Source organism: Rhipicephalus microplus, chromosome 8 (assembly GCF_043290135.1).
Source record: "Rhipicephalus microplus isolate Deutch F79 chromosome 8, USDA_Rmic, whole genome shotgun sequence".
In the NCBI taxonomy this organism is placed as follows: Eukaryota; Metazoa; Arthropoda; class Arachnida; order Ixodida; family Ixodidae; genus Rhipicephalus; species Rhipicephalus microplus.
This window is the reverse complement of record NC_134707.1, coordinates 124,957,542-124,976,361: the sequence shown is the minus strand read 5'-3', so window position 1 is coordinate 124,976,361 and position 18,820 is coordinate 124,957,542. Positions and strand designations below refer to the sequence as shown.

Here is an 18,820-nt window from a genome sequence, read left to right as displayed (position 1 = left end):
GACTCGTTACCCGTGACGCAGCGTAGGTGTCAATGATTGTAAAGGCGCTAACAGTAGTGAAGCATTAGTAGAAGTTAGCCCAACATCAGCCTCAGAAGTTATTTTGCTGCAGAAGAATCTGAAAGATGAAACTCTGACTTTTTAAAATAGTTGGGCGTTTTCGTCAAACAGCCGAGTGGCTTTCGTGATATAGTATAAACAGCGTATTGCACATTATAACACATCTTAGAAAAAAGCAACATACAAAAGGTGCGTCGGCTGGGAATCAAACCAGGGTCAACTGCCTGGAAGGCAGCTATGCGAACCACTGTACCACCGACGCCAGCATTTGCGAGGCTGCTTTCAGCTGTTCATACGGAACACATGCATTGTAACGATGGGCAAAGAGCGACAGAAAGTCGGCTGGGGCTCCGTGCCGTGTCTGAATTTGGCTGCCTATTAACTTTTGATCACTGCTATCATTATTGTAAGCGAGGCCTCTGAGTCAACAATCGACTCGTTACCTGTTACGCAGCGGAGGTGTCAATGAATGTAAAAGCGCTAACAGTAGTGAAGCATTAGTAGAAGGTAGCCCAACACCAGCCTCAGAAGTGATTTTGCTGCAGAAGAATCTGAAACATGAAACTCTGACTTTTTAAAATAGTTGGGCGTTTTCGTCAAACAGCCGAATGGCTTTCGTCCAATAGTATAAATAGCGTATTGCACATTATAACACAACTTAGAAAAAAGCAAATTAGAAAAGGTGCGTCGGCTGGGAATCAAACCCAGGTCAACTGCTTGGAAGGCAGCTATGCTAACCACTATACCACCGACGCCCGCATTTGCGAGGCTGCTTTCAGCTGTTCATACGGAACACATGCATTGTAACGATGGGCAGAGTTTGACAGATAATTGTCTGGGGCTCCGTGCCGTGTCTGAATTCGGCTGCCTAAAAATTGTGATCACTGCTATCATTATTGTAAGCATGGCCTCTGAGTTTAATATCGACTCGTTACCTCTGGCGCAGCGGAGGTGTCAATGAAAGTAAAGGCGCTGTAGAGAAGCCGCCGAACACTGAAGTGGGTCAAATTCTCAAGTGTTCTCTAGTGGGTCTACCCAAAAAAGGACGCCGCTCGCGCTGGGAGTCCGTGCTTGGCCGTTACTGTCGCCATTGTGTATACTCGCTGTCTGCCCGCTAATAAACGCCATAACAAATTGGTGGAGAGTGCTTCGATCCCCTTTGATGCCCTGGGAACTGCGTTCACGTACCCTGCAATCTACAATGTCCCACGACGCCTCTCAGCAAACGCCTCCTCCCATGCCACCCCCTTGTCCCGGTGTCCCCAGGATCCGAGATCCACCCATCTTCACGGGCGCCGATGGCACTGACGTGGAGGACTGGCTCGCCATTTACGAGCATGTGAGCGTCCCCAACAAATGGGACGAGGACGGCAAGTTGACAAACTTGGTGTTCTACCTTGCGGGCGTTGCAAGCTTGTGGTACAACAACCACGCGTCCGATTTCGCAACCTGGTCCGATTTCAAGACCGCTATTACCAACGTTTTTGGCCGCCCTGCCGTTCGTAAGCTGCAAGCCGAGCAGCGCTTGCGCGAACGCGCTCAGCAGGCCGGTGAATCATTCACCAGTTACATAGAAGATGTGCTGGACCTTTGCAAGAAATCCAACGACAGCATGTCCGAATCGGACAAGATCCGGAACGTCATGAAGGGCATTGACGATGATGCCTTCACGATGCTGCTTGCCAAAAACCCAGGCACAGTAGCTGAGGTCATCACGCTGTGCCAGAGCTACAAGGAGCTCCGCCGGCAGCGTTCGATGACCCGTCGCTCTACACCTCGAGATGCAGGGCTTGCAGGCTTGGAGGCGAGCTGTGATCAGGTGGCACTGCTGGCAGACCTCAAGTCCTTCATACGTGAGGAAATCGCGCGGCAGTTTTCTCTCCTGCCCTTTGCCCACCCACCGGCTGCTCAACAATCGGCCACTACCATTCGTCCACCCATCCGCCGAGCAATTGAGCAGGAAATAGCGGAGGTCATGCCGGCGTACCAACCACAACAGCTTCCGGCCCCTGCGCCCCCAAGTTACGCCCAAGTCGTCGCCAGGCCGCCTCCAGTCGTTCAACCGCCCGCCCCACTGACTTACGCCGAAGCTGCCGCACGACCTCCATCCTTTACAGCGGCTATGCCGGCTACGTATGTTGACGTGACCTCTCAGACTCAGCTCCAGCCCCCTCTTCAGCCTTTCCAGCCACAGTTCCGTCCATCGGCTCTTACGTCATGGACAAGACCTACCCCAGCGAACCGATGGCGCACACCCGACAACCGGCCCATCTGCTTTGCCTGCGGTTACGCCGGTCACGTAGCCCGTTATTGCCATCGTGTACAGCCGGCTCCTATTTCTTCGCCTATTGCTGGCCACCTCAGCCGTCCCTATCACGATGAACCACCGTCTATGCCACCGCTGTCTCGCCCAGGTCCATCTCCTCGAAGGTCGCCGTCTCCACGACGTCGTTCCCTGTCCCCCATGAGGCCAAGTTCGGCTACTCATGAGCGGGAAAACTAGTCGTCGCAGTCCCCGAGGCAAGGACTGCGATGCTATTGCGATGTGAAAGCCCTCAGAGCCACCCATCTAATGTCATCGACGTGCTTGTGGATGGTGTTCATGCGTCTGCTCTTATTGACACTGGAGCTGCAGTATCCGTTATGGACGAAAACTTTTGCCGCTTGCTTCGAAAAGTGACGATGCCGATTTCTGGGTTGTCCCTTCGTACTGCCGGTTCACATCGTATCCATCCTTCAGCAGAGTGCACAGCTCGCGTTGTCGTTCAGGACGTTCTGTACGTCGGCCAATTCATCATCATTCCTGCATGCTCTCATGACGTCATTCTGGGGTGGGATTTTCTTTCACGCAATGACGCCGTCATTCATTGTGCCAATGCCGAAATTGAACTCTCACCCTTCTCGCATTTGACGCCGGAAGACAGTCCCTCAAACTTGAGTAAGATTCTCGTGAAAGACGACACATTAGTGCCTCCAAGCTCGGCGATGGGTGTACCTGTCTACTGCGCTGGACTCTCCGACACAATTGCGCTCGTTTCGCCATCCGACCGTGCTTGCCGAAGGAAAGGGTTGCTAGTACCTTTCGCGACCGTGCAAATCACCCAGAGCAACGCCGCTATTTTTGTGACCAACCCATCCCCGTACACTGTTACCTTGGTTCGAGGGGAATGTCTCGGCAGAGTGGAACCAGTGGATAACGCACAAGTCCTGGACGTACCTGATGACTCGCGTTGTCCCAGTTCTTGTACCGTCAGCGCTGTTTCCACTTATGATTCATCATCTCCTGATGTATTTGGCCCCTACATTGATGACAATCTTACGTCGGTACAGCGTTCCCAGCTTCTGGACCTGCTGCGAGAATATCATTCTTCTTTCGATGTCGGGCGAAGTTCTCTCGGTCGCACGTCCGCTGTTACACATCGTATCGACACTGGTGGCCATCCACCATTACGGCAACGTCCCTACCGCGTGTCGCCTGCTGAACGTCGGGAAATTAACGAGCAGGTTGATGATATGCTCAGACGTGACGTTATTCGGCCCTCGGACAGTCCCTGGGCGTCTCCTGTTGTTCTTGTCGCGAAGAAAGATGGTTCTGTGCGGTTCTGTGTGGACTACAGACGGCTCAATAAGATCACGCGCAAGGATGTTTACCCACTGCCGCGCATCGATGACGCAATCGACAGCCTTCATGGAGCCAAATTTTTTTCTTCTCTCGATCTGCGCTCGGGGTACTGGCAAGTACCCATGGCTGATGACGCTCGACCGAAGACTGCGTTCATCACACCCGACGGCTTGTACGAATTCAACGTCATGCCGTTTGGTCTATGTAATGCTCCTGCGACCTTTGAGCGCATGATGGACACCGTGCTGCGCAACTTGAAATGGCACACGTGCTTATGTTACCTCGATGACGTTGTTGTGTTCGCCCCAGATTTCTCCACGCATCTCCAACGTCTGAAAGAAGTTTTCGCACGTGTGAGCAATGCCGGCTTGCAACTAAATCTGCAGAAGTGCCGCTTTGCAGCACGGCAACTAACCATCCTAGGGTACGTCGTGTCTAAGGATGGCATTCTTCCTGACCCAGCCAAGCTTCGGGCCGTGGCTGAATTCCCCAAACCTGCGTCCGTCAAAGAACTGCGTAGTTTCGTTGGCCTGTGCTCATACTTCCGACGCTTCATACGAAACTTTGCTACGATTATATCACCGCTGACGAAGCTCCTTGGAAGTAACGGGCCCCTCAATTCGTGGTCGTCTGAGTGCGACGACGCGTTCGCGAAGCTCCGCCGTTTGCTGACGTCTCCTCCCATTCTACGCCACTACGACCCTACGGCCCCGACGGAGGTGCACACAGACGCCAGTGGTGTAGGCCTCGGCGCTGTCCTGGCGCAGCGCAAACCCGGATTCCCTGAATATGTCGTAGCATATGCAAGCCGTACGCTCACGAGAGCCGAGACAAACTACACCGTCACGGAGAAAGAGTGCCTGGCGATCGTCTGGGCCCTTACAAAGTTTCGACCTTATTTGTATGGTCGCCCATTCGATGTCGTCACCGACCATCATGCACTATGCTGGCTTTCATCATTGAAGGATCCCTCAGGCCGTCTCGCCCGTTGGGCTCTTCGCTTACAAGACTACGACATCCGCGTGCTTTACCGCAACGGACGCCAGCATGCTGACGCCGACGCCCTCTCGCGCTCCCCTCTGCCTGAAGGTGATGTGCTCTGCTCAGTATCCTCGACTGCAGTTTCTGCCATTGATGTTGACATCATCGCTACCGAACAGCGAAAGGATAATTCGATCGGCCCGCTCATCGACTTGCTCGCTGATCCATCCACAACGCCATCCACGCGTGCCTTGCGTCGTCAAGCTCGCCATTTCGCCATCCGTGACGGCCTTCTACACCGACGCAATTACGACGCCGATGGCCGGCAGTGGTTACTCGTGATACCCCGCAGTCTGCGGTCAGAGATCTGTGAATCCTTCCACTCTGATCCGCAATGCGCGCACTCTGGGGTATTCAAAACCTACCGTCGCATTCGACAACGCTACTTCTGGCGCGGGATGTACCGCTACGTGCAGCAGTTCGTTCGCTCCTGCCTCGCTTGCCAACGCCGCAAACCGTCAGCACACATGTCGCCAGCCAGTCTTCAACCATTACCTTGCCCTGAGCGTCCGTTTGGGCGCATAGGTATCGATTTGTATGGCCCGCTTCCTCTGACGTCGGCTGGTAACCGCTGGGCCATCGTCGCCGTAGATCATTTAACGCGATACGCCGAAACCGCCGCTATCCCTGCGGCTACAGCGCGTGATGTTGCGTCCTTCCTGCTGCACCGATTTATACTGCGCCATGGTCCACCTCAGGAGCTTCTCAGCGATCGAGGCCGTGTCTTCTTGTCAGAAGTCGTCGAAGCCATTCTCATGGAGTGCCATTCTGTCCACCGCAAAACAACTGCTTACCACCCGCAGACGAATGGCCTGACCGAACGCTTTAACCGCACCCTCGGCGACATGCTTTCGATGTACGTCGCCGCCAACCATACGAATTGGGATACTATACTGCCCTTTGTCACCTATGCCTACAACACCGCCCCTCAGAGCACGACCGGTTTTTCACCTTTCTTCTTGCTGTACGGAAGGCACCCGTCACACACCATCGACACTATACTCCCGTACACGCCGGATCCATCTGAGTGTGCACCTATTTCCGAGACAGCCAGGCTTGCTGAAGAGTGTCGCGAGCTGGCCAAGACATTTACGACGCATGAGCAAGAGCAGCAGAAGAGTATTCGTGATGGTTCCGCTGCTTCTGAACCCACGTTCCTTCCTGGTTCCCTTGTATGGCTCTCAATCCCGACCTCTGTAGCTGGTCTTTCTTCCAAACTACTCCCGAAATATGAAGGTCCCTATCGTGTGATCGAGCGCACATCTCCTGTCAACTATCTTATCGAGCCAATTGAACAATCTTCGGACATGCGCCGCCGCGGGCGCGACATAGTCAACGTGGAGCGCCTGAAGGCTTACTATGACCCACTCGTAGTGACAAGCTGCTAGGTCGCCAGGCGGCTCCCTCTTCGACCCCGGGGTGATTGTAGAGAAGCCGCCGAACACTGAAGTGGGTCAAATTCTCAAGTGTTCTCTAGTGGGTCTACCCTAAAAAGGACGCCGCTCGCGCTGGGAGTCCGTGCTTGGCCGTTACTGTCGCCATTGTGTATACTCGCTGTCTGCCCGCTAATAAACGCCATAACAGCGCTAACATTGGTGAAGCATAAGTAGAAGTTAGCCTACCTTCAGCCTCAGAAGATATTTTGTGTCAGAAGAATCTGAAACATGAAACTCTGACTTTTTAAAATAGTTGGGCGTTTTCGTCAAACAGCCGAGTGGCTTTCGTGCAATAGAATAAACAGCATTTGCACAATATAACATAACTTAGCAAAAGCAACAAAGAAAAGTTGCGTCGGCCGGGAATCACACCAGGGTCGACTGCTTGGAAGGCAGCTATGCTAACCACTCTACCACCGACGCCAGCATTTGCGAGGCTGCTTTCAACTGTTGATCCGGAACACGTGCATTGCAACGATGGGCAGAGAGTGATAGATTATTGCCTGGTGCTCCGTCCCGTGTCTGAATTGGGCTGCCTATAAAATTGTGATCACTTTTATCATTATTGTAAGCGCGGCCTCTGAGTCAACAATCGACTCGTTACCTGTGACGCAGCGGAGGTGTCAATGAACGTAAAGGCGCTAACAGTGTTGAAGCAGTAGTAGACGTTTGCCCAACTTCAGACTCAAAAGTTATTTTCTTGCGTGAGAATCTGAAACATGAAACTCTGACTATTTAAAATAGTCGGGCGTTTTCGTCAAACAGCCGAATGGCTTTCGTGCAATCGAATAAACAGTGTATTGCACAATGCAAGACAACTTAGAAAAAAGCAACATAGAAAAGATGCGTCGGCTGGGAATCAAACCAGGGTGAACTGCTTCGAAGGCAGCTATGCCAACCACTATACCACCGCCACCAGCATTTGCGAGGCACTTTCAGCTGTTCATCATGAACACGTGCATTGTAACGATGGGCAGAGAGTGACAGAAATTGGCTGGGGCTCCATGGCGTGTCTGTATTTGGCTGCCTATAAAATTGTGATCACTGCTATCATATAATTAAGCGCGGCCTCTGAGTCAAATATCGACTCGTTACTTGAGACGCAGCGGAGGTTTCAATGAAAGTAGAGGCGCTAACAGTGTTCAAGCAGTAGTAGACGTTTGCCCAACTTCAGCCTCAAAAGTTATTTCCTTGCAGAATTATCTGAAACATGAAACTTTGACTTTTTAAAATAGTCGGGCGTTTTCGTCAAAAACCGAATGGCTTTCATGCAATAGAACAAACAGCGTATTGCACAATGTAAGACAACTTAGAAAAAAGCAACATAGAAAAGATGCGTCGCCCGAGAATCAAACCCGGGTCAACTGCATGGAAGGCAGCTATGCTAACCACTATACCACGGACACCGGAATTTGCGATGCTGCTTCAACTGTTCATCCGGAACGCGTGCATTGTAACGATGGGCCGAGAGTGACAGAAAATTGGCTGGGGCTCGGTGCCGTGTCTGAATTCGGCTGCCTATAAAATTGTGATCACTGCTATTATTATTGTAAGCGAGGCCTCTGAGTCAACAATCGACTCGTTACCTGTGACGCAGTGGAGGTGTCAATGAACGTAAAGGCGATAACAGAAGTGAAGGATTGGTAGAAGTTAGCCCAACGTCAGCCTCAAAAGTCATTTTGCTGCAGAGGAATCTGAAACATGAAAATTTACCTTTTTAAAATAGTTGGGCGTTTTCGTCATACAGCCGAATGGCTGTCGTGCAATGGAATAAGTAGCGTATTGCACATTATAACACAACTTTGAAAAGAGCAACATAAAAAAGATGCGTCGGCCGGGAATCAAATCTGGGACAGCTGCTTGGAAGGCAGCTATGCTAACCACTATACCACTGACGCCAGCATTTGCGAGGCGTCTTCAGCTGTTCATCCGGAACACGTGCATTGTAAGGATGGGCACAGAGTGACAGAAAATTGGCTGAGGCTCCGTGCCGTGTCTGAATTCGGCTGCCTAAAAAATTGTGATCACTGCTATCATTATCGTAAGCGCGGCCTCTGAGTCAAATATCGACTCGTTACCTGTGACGCAGTGGAGATGTTAGAGAACGCAAAGGCGCTAACAGTGGTGAAGCATTAGTAGAAGTTAGCCCAACTTCAGCGTCAGAAGTGTTTTTGTTGCAGAAGAATCTGAAACATGGAACTCTGACTTTTTAAAATAGTTGGCCGTTTACGTCAAACAGCCGAATTGCTTTCGTGCAATAGTATAAACAGCGTATTGCACATTATAACACAACCTAGAAAAAAGCAACATAGAAAAGGTGCGTCGGCTGGGAATCAAACCAGAGTCAACTGCTTGGAAGGCAGCTATGCTAACCACTATACCACCGACGCCAGCATTTGTGAGGCTGCTTTCAGCTGTTCATCCAGAACACGTGCATTGTAACGATGGGCAGAGAGTGACAGAAAGTCGGCTGGTGCTCCGTACCGTGTCTGAATTTCGCTGCCTATAAAATTGTGATCACTGCTATCATTATTGTAAGCGCGGCCTCTGAGTCAACAATCGACTCGTTAACTGTGACGCAACGGAGGTGTCATTGAACGTAAAGGCGCTAACAGTGTGTACACAGTAGTAGATGGTTGCCCAACTTCAGGCTCAAAAGTTATTTTCTTGCAGAAGAATCTGAAAAATGGAACTCTGACTTTTTAAAATAGTCGGGCTTTTTCTTTAAACAGCCAAATGGCTTTCGTGCAATAGAATAAACAGCATATAGCACAATATGCCATAACTTAGCAAAAGCAAGAAAGAAAAGTTGCGTCGGCCGGGAATCACACCAGGGTCGACTGCTTAAAAGGCAGCAATGCTAACCACTATACCACCGACGCCAGCATTTGCGAGGCTGCTTTCAGCTGTTCATCCGGAACACGTGCATTGCAACGATGGGCAGAGAGTGAGAGAATATTGCCTGGTGCTCCGTCCCGTGTCTGAATTTAGCTGCCTATAAAATTGTGGTCACTGCTACCATTATTGTAAGCGCGGCGTCTGAGTCAACAATCGACTCGTTACCTGTTACGCAGCGGAGGTGTCAATGGACGTAAAGGCGCTAACAGTGTTGAAGCAGTAGTAGACGTTTGCCCAACTTCAGCCTCAAAAGTTATTTTCTTGCAGAAGAATCTGAAACATGAAACTCTGACTTTTTAGAATTGTCGGGCATTTTCTTCAAACAGCCGTATGGCTTTCGTGCAATGGATTAAACAGCATATTGCACAATATAACATAACTTAGCAAAAGCAACAAAGAAAAGTTGCTTCGGCCGGGAATCGAACCCGGGTCAACTGCTTGGAAGGCAGCTATGCTAACCACTTTACCACTGACGCCAGCATTTACGAGGCTGCTTCAGCTGTTCATCCGGAACACGTGCATTGTAACGATGGGCAGAGATTGACAGAAAGTCGGCTGGGGCTCCGTGCCGTGTCTGAATTTGGCTGCCTATTAACTTTTGATCATTGCTATCATTATTGTAAGCGAGGCCTCTGAGTCAACAATCGACTCGTTACCTCTGGCGCAGCGGAGGTGTCAATGAAAGTAAAGGCGCTGACAGTGTTCAAGCAGTAGTAGACGTTTGCCCAACTTCAGCCTCAAAAGTTATTTCCTTGCAGAATTATCTGAAACATGAAACTCTGACTTTTTAAAATAGTCGGGCGTTTTCGTCAAACAGCCGAATGGCTTTCATGCAATAGAACAAACAGCGTATTGCACAATGTAAGACAACTTAGAAAAAAGCAACATAGAAAAGATGCGTCGCCCGAGAATCAAACCCGGGTCAACTGCATGGAAGGCAGCTATGCTAACCACTATACCACGGACGCCGGAATTTGCGAGGCTGCTTCAACTGTTCATCCGGAACGCGTGCATTGTAACGATGGGCCGAGAGTGACAGAAAATTGGCTGGGGCTTGGTGCCGTGTCTGAATTCGGCTGCCTATAAAATTGTGATCACTGCTATTATTATTGTAAGCGAGGCCTCTGAGTCAACAATCGACTCGTTACCTGTGACGCAGTGGAGGTGTCAATGAACGTAAAGGCGATAACAGAAGTGAAGGATTGGTAGAAGTTAGCGCAACGTCAGCCTCAAAAGTCATTTTGCTGCAGTGGAATCTGAAACATGAAAATTTACCTTTTTAAAAAAGTTGGGCGTTTTCGTCATACAGCCGAATGGCTGTCGTGCAATAGAATAAGTAGCGTATTGCACATTATAACACAACTTTGAAAAGAGCAACATAAAAAAGATGCGTCGGCCGGGAATCAAATCTGGGACAGCTGCTTGGAAGGCAGCTATGCTAACCACTATACCACTGACGCCAGCATCTGCGAGGCGTCTTCAGCTGTTCATCCGGAACACGTGCATTGTAAGGATGGGCACAGAGTGACAGAAAATTGGCTGAGGCTCCGTGCCGTGTCTGAATTCGGCTGCCTAAAAAATTGTGATCACTGCTATCATTATCGTAAGCGTGGCCTCTGAGTCAAATATCGACTCGTTACCTTTGACGCAGTGGAGATGTCAGAGAACGCAAAGGCGCTAACAGTGGTGAAGCATTAGTAGAAGTTAGCCCAACTTCAGCGTCAGAAGTGTTTTTGTTGCAGAAGTATCTGAAACATGGAACTCTGACTTTTTAAAATAGTTGGGCGTTTACGTCAAACAGCCGAATTGCTTTCGTGCAATAGAATAAACAGCTTATTGCACAATATAACATCACTTAGCAAAAGCAACAAAGAAAAGTTGCGTCGGCCAGGAATCGAACCCGGGTCAACTGCTTGGAAGGGAGCTATGCTAACCACTATACCACAGATGCCGGAATTTGCGAGGCTCCTTTCAGCTGTTCATCCGGAACACGTGCAATAAACGATGGGCAGAGACTGACAGAAAGTCGGCTGGGGCTCCGTGCCGTGTCTCTATTTGGTGGCCTATAAAATTGTGATCACTGCTATCATTATTGTAAGCGCGGCCTCTGAGTCTACAATCGACTCGTTACCTGAGACGCAGCGGAGGTGTCAATGAATGTAAAAGCGCTAACAGTAGTGAAGCATTAGTAGAAGTTAGCCCAACATCAGCCTCAGAAGTTAATTTGCTGCAGAAGAATCTGAAAGATGAAACTCTGACATTTTAAAATAGTTGCGCGTTTCCGTCAAACAGCCGAGTGGCTTTCGTGCAATAGTATAAACAGCGTATTGCACATTATAACACAACTTAGAAAAAAGCAATATACAAAAGGTGCGTCGGCTGGGAATCAAACCAGGGTCAACTGCTTGGAAGGCAGCTATGCTAACCACTATACCACCGACGCCAGCATTTGCGAGGCTGCTTTCAGCTGTTCATCCGGAACAAGTGCATTGTAACGATGGGCAGAGAGTGACAGGAAGTCGGCTGGGGCTCCGTGGCGTGTCTGAATTTGGCTGCCTATAAAATTGTGATCGCTCCTACCATTATTGTAAGCGCGGCCTCTGAGTCAACAATCGACTCGTTATCTGAGACGCAGCGGAGGTGTCAATGAATGTAAAAGCGCTAACAGTAGTGAAGCATTAGTAGAAGTTAGCCAAACTACACCCTCAGAAGTTATTTTGTTGCAGACGAATCTGAAACAGGCAACTGTGACTTTTTCAAATAGTCTGGTGTTTTCGTCAAACAGCCGAGTGGCTTTCGTGCAATAGTATAAACAGCGTATTGCACAATATAACACAACTTAGAAAAAAGCAACATAGAAAAGGTGCGTCGGCTGGGAATTAAACCAGGGTGAACTGCTTGGAAGGCAGCTATGCTAACCACTATACCACCGACGCCAGCATTTGCGAGGCTGCTTTCAGCTGTTCATCCGGAACACGTGCATTGTAACGATAGGCAGAGAGTGACAGAAAATTGGCAGGGGCTTCGTGCCGTTTCTTTATTTGGCAGCATATAAAATTGTGATCACTGCTATCGTTATTGTAAGCGCGGCCTCTGAGTCAACAATCGACTTGTTACCTGAGACGCAGCGGAGGTGTCAATGAATGTAAAAGCGCTAACAGTAGTGAAGCATTAGTAGAAGTTAGCCCAACGTCAGCCTCAGAAGTCATTTTGCTGCAGAGGAATCTGAAACATGAAACTTTACCTTTTTAAAATAGTTGGGCGTTTTCGTCATACAGCCGAATGGCTGTCGTGCAATGGAATAAGCAGCGTATGGCACATTATAACACATCTTAGAAAAAAGCAACATACAAAAGGTGCGTCGGCTGGGAATCAAACCAGGGTCAACTGTTTGGAAGGCAGCTATGCTAACCACTACACCACCGACGCCAGCATTTGCGAGGCTGCTTTCAGCTGTTCATCCGGAACACGTGCATTGTAACGATGGGCAGAGAGTGACAGAAAATTGTCTAGGGCTCCATGCCGTGTCTGAACTTGGCTGCCTAATAAATTATGATCACTGCTATCATTATCGTAAGCGCGGCCTCTGAGTCAACAATCGACTCGTTACCTGTGACGCAGCGGAGGTGTCAACGAACGTAAAGGCGCTAACAGTGTTGAAGCAGTAGTAGACGGTTGCCCAACTTCAGCCTCAAAAGTTATGTTCTTGCAGAAGAATCTGAAATATGAAACTCTGACTTTTTAAAATAGTCGGGCTTTTTCTTTAAACAGCCGAATGGCTTTCGTGCAATAGAATAAACAGCATATAGCACAATATGCCATAACTTAGCAAAAGCAACAAAGAAAAGTTGCGTCGGCCGGGAATCACACCATGGTCGACTGCTTGGAAGGCAGCAATGCTAACCACTATAGCACGAACGCCGGAATTTGCGAGGCTCCTTTCAGCTGTTCATCTGGAACACGTGCATTGTAACGATTGGCAGAGAATGACAGAAAATCAGCTGGCGCTCCCTGCCGTGTCTGAATTTGGCTGCCTATAAAATTGTGATCGCTCCTACCATTATTGTAAGCGCGGCCTCTGAGTCAACAATCGACTCGTTACTTGAGACGCAGCGGAGATGTCAATGAATGTAAAAGCGCTAACAGTAGTGAAGCATTAGTAGAAGTTAGCCCAACATCAACCTCGGAAGTTATTTTGCTGCAGAGGAGTCTGAAACTTGAAACTCTAACTTTTTAAAATAGTTGCGCGTTTCCGTCAAACAGCCGAGTGGCTTTCGTGCAATAGTATAAACAGCGTATTGCACATTATAACACAACTTAGAAAAAAGCAACATAGAAAAGGTGCGTCGGCCAGAAATCGAACCCGGGTCAACTGCTTGGAAGGCAGCTATGCTAACCACTATACCATCGACGCCGGCATTTGCGAGGCTGCTTTCAGCTGTTCATCGGGAACACGTGCATTGCAACGATGGGCAGACAGTGATGAATATTGCCTGGTGCTCCGTACCGTGTCTGAATTTCGCTGCCTATAAAATTGTGATCACTGCTATCATTATTGTAAGCGCGGCCTCTGAGTCAAAAATCGACTCGTTAACTGTGACGCAACGGAGGTGTCAATGAACGTAAAGGCGCTAACAGTAGTGAAGCATTAGTTGAAGTTAGCCCAACATCACCCTCAGAAGTTATTTTGTTGCAGAAAATTCTCAAACAGGCAACTATGACTTTTTCAAATCGTCGGGTGTTTTTGTAAAATAGCCCAATGGCTTTCGTGAAATAGAATAAAACTCGTATTACACATTATAACACAACTTAGAAAAAAGCAACATAGAAAAGATGAGTCGCCCGGGAATCAAATTCGGATCAACTGCTTGGAAGGCAGCTAGGCTAACCACTATAGCACGGACGCCGAAATTTGCGAGGCTCCTTTCTCCTGTTCATCCGGAACACGTGCATTGTAACGATGGGCAGAGAGTGACGGAAAATTGGCTGGGGCTCCCTGCCGTGTCTGAATCTGGCTGCCTATAAAATTGTGATCACTCCTATCATTATTGTAAGCGAGGCCTCTGAGTCAACAATCGACTCGTTACCTGTGACGCAGCGGAGGTGTCAATGAACGTAAAGGCGCTAACAGAAGTGAAGGATTGTTAGAAGTTAGCCCAACGTCAGCCTCAGAAGTTATTTTGCTGCAGAAGAATCTGAAACTTGACACTCTGACTTTTTAAAATAGTTGGGCGTTTTCGTCAAACAGCCGAGTGGCTTTCGTGCAATAGTATAAACAGCGTATTGCATATTATAACACAACGTAGAATAAAGCAACATAGAAAAAATGCGTCGGCCGGAAATGGAACCCGGGTCAACTGCTTGGAAGGCAGCTATGCTAACCCCTATACCACCGACGCCAGCATTTGCGAGGCTGCTTTCAGCTGTTCATCCGGAAAACGTGCAATGTAACGATGGGCAGAGAGTGACAGAAAGTCGGCTGGTGCTCCGTACCGTGTCTGAATTTCGCTGCCTATAAAATTGTGATCACTGCTATCATTATTGTAAGCGCGGCCTCTGAGTCCACAATCGACTTGTTAACTGTGACGCAACGGAGGTGTCATTGAACGTAAAGGCGCTAACAGTGTGTACACAGTAGTAGACGGTTGCCCAACTTCAGCCTCAAAAGTTATTTTCTTGCAGAAGAATCTGAAAAATGGAACTCTGACTTTTTAAAATAGTCGGGCTTTTTCTTCAAACAGCCAATTGGCTTTCGTGCAATAGAATAAACAGCATATAGCACAATATAACATAACTCAGCAAAAGCAACAAAGAAAAGTTGCGTCGTCCGGGAATCACACCACGGTCGACTGCTTAGAAAGCAGCTATGCTAAACACTATACCACCGACCCAGCATTTGCAAGGCTGCTTTGAGCTGTTCATCCGGAACACGTGCATTGCAACGATGGGCAGAGAGTGATAGAATATTGCCTGGTGCTCCGTGCCGTGTCTGAATTTGGCTGCCTATAAAATTGTGATCATTGCTACCGTTATTGTTAGCGCGCCCTCTGAGTCAACAATCAACTCGTTACCTGTGACACAGTGGCGGTGTCAATGAACGTAATGGTGCTAACAGTGTTGAAGCAGTAGTAGACGTTTGCCCAACTTCAGCCTCAAAAGTTATTTTCTTGCAGAAGAATCTGAAACACGAAACTCTGACTTTTTAAAATAGTCGGGCGTTTTCTTCAAACAGCCGTATGGCTTTCGTGCAATGGATTAAACAGCATATTGCACAATATAACATAACTCAGCAAAAGCAACAAAGAAAAGTTGCGTCGGCCGGGAATCGAACCCGGGTCAACTGCTTGGAAGGCAGCTATGCTAACCAATTTACCACTGACGCCAGCATTTACGAGGCTGCTTCAGCTGTTCATCCGGAACACGTGCATTGTAACGATGGGCAGAGAGTGACAGAAAATTGGCTGGGGCTCCCTGCCGTGTCTGAATTTGGCTGCCTATAAAATTGTGATCACTCCTATCATTATTGTAAGCGAGGCCTCTGAGTCAACAATCGACTCGTTACCTGTGACGCAGCGGAGGTGTCAATGAACGTAAAGGCGCTAACAGAAGTGAAGGATTGTTAGAAATTAGCCCAACGTCAGCCTCAGAAGTCATTTTGCTGCAGAGGAATCTGAAACATGAAACTCTGACTTTTTAAAATAGTCGGGCTTTTTCTTTAAACAGCCGAATGGCTTTCGTGCAATAGAATAAACAGCTTATAGCACAATATGCCATAACTTAGCAAAAGCAACAAAGAAAAGTTGCGTCGGCCGGGAATCACACCAGGGTCGACTGCTTGGAAGGCAGCTATGCTAACCACTATACCACCGACGCCAGCATTTGCGAGGCTGCTTTCAGCTGTTCATCCGGATCACGTGCATTGTAACGATGGGCAGAGCGTGACAGAAAATTGGCTGGGGCTCCCTGCCGTGTCTGAATCTGGCTGCCTACAAAATTGTGATCACTCTTATCATTATTGTAAGCGCGGCCTCTGAGTCAACAATCGACTCGTTACCTGTGACGCAGTGGAGGTGTCAATGAACGTAAAGGCGATAACAGAAGTGAAGAATTGGTAGAAGTTAGCCCAACGTCAGCCTCAAAAGTCATTTTGCTGCAGAGGAATCTGAAACATGAAAATTTACCTTTTTAAAATAGTTGGGCGTTTTCGTCATACAGCCGAATGGCTGTCGTGCAATGGAATAAGTAGCGTATTGCACATTATAACACAACTTTGAAAAGAGCAACATAAAAAAGATGCGTCGGCCGGAAATGGAACCCGGGTCAACTGCTTGGAAGGCAGCTATGCTAACCACTATACCACCGACGCCAGCATTTGCGAGGCTGCTATCAGCTGTTCATCCGGAACACGTGCAATAAACGATGGGCAGAGAGTGACAGAAAGTCGGCTACGGCTCCGTTCCGGGTCTGAATTTTGCTGCCTATAAACTTGTGATCACTGCTATCATTATTGTAAGCGAGGCCTCTGAGTCAACAATCGACTCGTTACCTGTGACGCAGCGGAGGTGTCAATGGACGTAAATGCGGTAACAGTGTTGAAGCAGTAGTAGACGTTTGCCCAACTTCAGCCTCAAAAGTTATTTTCTCGCAGAAGAATCTGAAACATGAAACTCTGACTTTTTAAAATAGTCGGGCGATTTTCTTCAAACAGGTGAATGGCTTTCGTACAATAGAAAAAACAGCTTATTGCACAATATAACATCACTTAGCAAAAGCAACAAAGAAAAGTTGCGTCGGCCAGGAATCGAACCCGGGTCAACTGCTTGGAAGGGAGCTATGCTAACCACTATACCACAGATGCCGGAATTTGCGAGGCTCCTATCAGCTGTTCATCCGGAACACGTGCAATAAACGATGGGCAGAGAGTGACAGAAAGTCGGCTACGGCTCCGTGCCAGGTCTGAATTTTGCTGCCTATAAACTTGTGATCACTGCTATCATTATTGTAAGCGAGGCCTCTGAGTCAACAATCGACTCGTTACCTGTGACGCAGCGGAGGTGTCAATGGACGTAAATGCGCTAACAGTAGTGAAGCATTAGTAGAAGTTAGCCCAACATCAGCCTCAAAAGGTATGTCCTTGCAGAAGAATCTGAAACATGAAACTAACTTTTTAAAATAGTCGGGCGTTTTCGTCAAACAGCGGAATCGCTTTCGTGCAATGGAACAATTAGCATAATGCACAATATAACATAACTTAGCAAAAGCAACAAAGAAAAGTTACGTCGGCTGGGAATCGAACCCGGGTCCACTGCTTGGAAGGCAGCTATGCTAACCACTGTACCACTGACGCCAGCATTTGCGAGGGTGCTTCAGCTGTATATCCGGAACGCGTGCATTGTAACGATGGGCAGAGAGTGACATAAAATCGGCTGCGGCTTCCTGCCGTGTCTTAATTTGGCTGCCAAAAAAATTGTGATCACTGCTATCATTATTGTAAGCGCGCCCTCTGGGTCAAATATCGACTTGTTACCTGTGACGCAGCGGAGGTGTCAATGAACGTAAAGGCGCTAACAGTAGTGAAGAATTAGTAGAAGTTAGCCCAACGTCAGCTTCAGAAGTGTTTTTGCTGTAGAAGAATCTGAAACATGGAACTCTGACTTTTTGAAATAGTTGGGCGTTTTCGTCAAACAGCCGAATGGCTTTCGTGCAATAGTTTAAACAGCGTATTGCACATTATAACACAACTTAGAAAAAAGCAGCATAGAAAAGGTGCGTGAGCTTGGAATCGAACCCGGGTTAACTGCTTAGAAAGCAGCTATGCTAATCACTATAACACCGACGCCAGCATTTGCGAGGCTGCTTTCAGCTGTTCGTCCGGAACACGTGCATTGTAACGATGGGCAGAGAGTGATAGAATATTGCCTGGTGCTCCGTCCCGTGTCTGAATTTGGCTGCCTATAAAATTGTGAACACTGCTATCATTATTGTAAGCGTGGTCTCTGAGTCAAATATTGACTCGTTACCTGTGACGCAGCGGAGGTGTTAATGAACGTAAAGGCGCTAACAGTGTTGAAGCAGTAGTAGACATTCGCCCAACTTCAGCCTCAAAAGTTATTTTCTTGCAGAAGAATCTGAAACATGAAACTCTGACTTTTTCAAATAGTCGGGCGATTTTCTTCAAACAGCTGAATGGCTTTCGTGCAATAGAATAAACAGCTTATTGCACAATATACCATCACTTAGCAAAAGCAACAAAGAAAAGTTGTGTCGGCCGGGATTCGAACCCGGGTCAACTGCTTGGAAGGCAGCTATGCAAACCACTATACCACCGACGCCCACATTCGCGAGGTTGCTTTCAGCTGTTCATCCGGAACACGTGCATTGTTACGATGGACAGAGAGTGATAGAATATTGCCTGGTGCTCCGTCCCGTGTCTGAATTGGCTGCCTATAAAATTGTGATCACTGCTATCATTATTGTAAGCGCGGCCTCTGAGTCAACAATCGACTTGTTACCTGAGACGCAGCGGAGGTGTCAATGAATGTAAAAGCGCTAACAGTAGTGAAGCATTAGTAGAAGTTAGCCCAACGTCAGCCTCAGAAGTCATTTTGCTGCAGAGGAATCTGAAACATGAAACTTTACCTTTTTAAAATAGTTGGGCGTTTTCGTCATACAGCCGAATGGCTGTCGTGCAATGGAATAAGCAGCGTATGGCACATTATAACACATCTTAGAAAAAAGCAACATACAAAAGGTGCGTCGGCTG

General features: G+C 48.2%; 3 non-coding genes across 3 annotated transcripts; all 3 read right to left on the bottom strand.

Annotated features, from left to right (window-relative positions):
• Nucleotides 1-743: 743 nt before the first annotated feature.
• Nucleotides 744-815, bottom strand: TRNAG-UCC (transfer RNA glycine (anticodon UCC)). The gene has a single exon. It is a non-coding gene; the product is annotated as a tRNA-Gly (tRNA).
• Nucleotides 816-16,351: 15,536 nt separating this feature from the next.
• Nucleotides 16,352-16,423, bottom strand: TRNAG-UCC (transfer RNA glycine (anticodon UCC)). Its single transcript has one exon. It is a non-coding gene; the product is annotated as a tRNA-Gly (tRNA).
• Nucleotides 16,424-18,317: 1,894 nt separating this feature from the next.
• On the bottom strand, nt 18,318-18,389 carry TRNAG-UCC (transfer RNA glycine (anticodon UCC)). Its single transcript has one exon. It is a non-coding gene; the product is annotated as a tRNA-Gly (tRNA).
• Between the last annotated feature and the right edge of the window lie 431 nt (nt 18,390-18,820).